The sequence below is a fragment of the Rattus norvegicus genome, unplaced genomic scaffold, assembly GCF_021556685.1.
Source record: "Rattus norvegicus strain SHRSP/BbbUtx unplaced genomic scaffold, alternate assembly SHRSP_T2T unassigned-0000112, whole genome shotgun sequence".
Taxonomy (NCBI): Eukaryota; Metazoa; Chordata; class Mammalia; order Rodentia; family Muridae; genus Rattus; species Rattus norvegicus.
The window spans coordinates 112501-113540 of NW_028238833.1; the positions used below are offsets into that span (position 1 = coordinate 112501).

A 1040-nucleotide genomic window follows, 5' to 3' on the forward strand; every position below is an offset into this window, starting at 1 on the left:
AGAAACCTCCCGTGGAGCAGAAGGGCAAAAAGCTCGCTTGATCTTGATTTTCAGTACGAATACAGACCGTGGCGGGGGCCTCACGATCCTTCTGACCTTTGGGTTTTAAGCAGGAGGTGTCAGAAAAGTTACCACAGGGATAACTGGCTTGTGGCGGAAAGCGTTCATAGCGACGTCGCTTTTTGATCCTTCGATGTCGGCTCTCTTCCTATCATTGTGAAGCAGAATTCACCAAGCGTTGGATTGTTCACCACTAATAGGGAACGTGAGCTGGGTTTGAACCGTCGTGAGACAGGTTAGTTTACCCTACTGATGATGTGTTGTTGCCATGGTAATCCTGCTCAGTACGAGAGGAACCGCAGGTTCAGACATTTGGTGTATGTGCTTGGCTGAGGAGCCAATGGGCGAAGCTACCATCTGTGGGATTATGACTGAACGCCTCTAAGTCAGAATCCCGCCCAGGCGGAACGATGCGGCAGCGCCGAAGGAGCCTCGGTTGGCCCCGGATAGCCGGCTCCCCGTCCGTCCCCGTCCGGCGGGTCCCCGCCTCGTCGCCCCCCGGGTGCGGGGCGGGTCCCCGCCGGGCGTCGGGACCGGGGTCCGGTGCGGAGAGCCATTCGTCCCGGGAAACGGGGTGCGGCGGAAAGGGGGCCGCCCTCTCGCCCGTCACGCTTAACGCACGTTCGTGTGGAACCTGGCTAAACCATTCGTAGACGACCTGCTTCTGGGTCGGGGTTTCGTACGTAGCAGAGCAGCTCCCTCGCTGCAGATCTGGAAAGTCAGCCCTCGACACAAGGGTTTGTCTCCGCGGGGCCGGGCACCCGACGCCCGCCCGCACCCGCCCGCACCCGCGCGTCCGGTGGCGTGGTGGGGGCGTCTCTCTCGCTCCCGCCCCCACCGCATGCGCGCTCTCTCGTCTCCCGACGACGGCGTGTGACCTCTCCCGCTCTTCCTTTCCTCCCCGGCGAGGGGGGGCCCTCGGCCCTGCCGTGCTCTTCCCGCCCGCCCCGCTCCCGGCGCTGGCCAAGCCGGTGTGGGTC

At 63.1% G+C, this 1040-nt stretch overlaps 1 non-coding gene across 1 annotated transcript in view; it reads left to right on the forward strand.

The window, feature by feature from the left end:
• The window catches only part of LOC147997587 (28S ribosomal RNA), a 4673-nt gene extending 3870 nt beyond the window's left edge, over positions 1 to 803 (forward strand). The window contains exon 1 of the ribosomal RNA XR_015647721.1: positions 1 to 803. This exon is cut by the window's left edge and continues 3870 nt beyond it. This is a non-coding gene — a ribosomal RNA (28S ribosomal RNA).
• The last annotated feature ends 237 nt before the right edge of the window (positions 804 to 1040 follow it).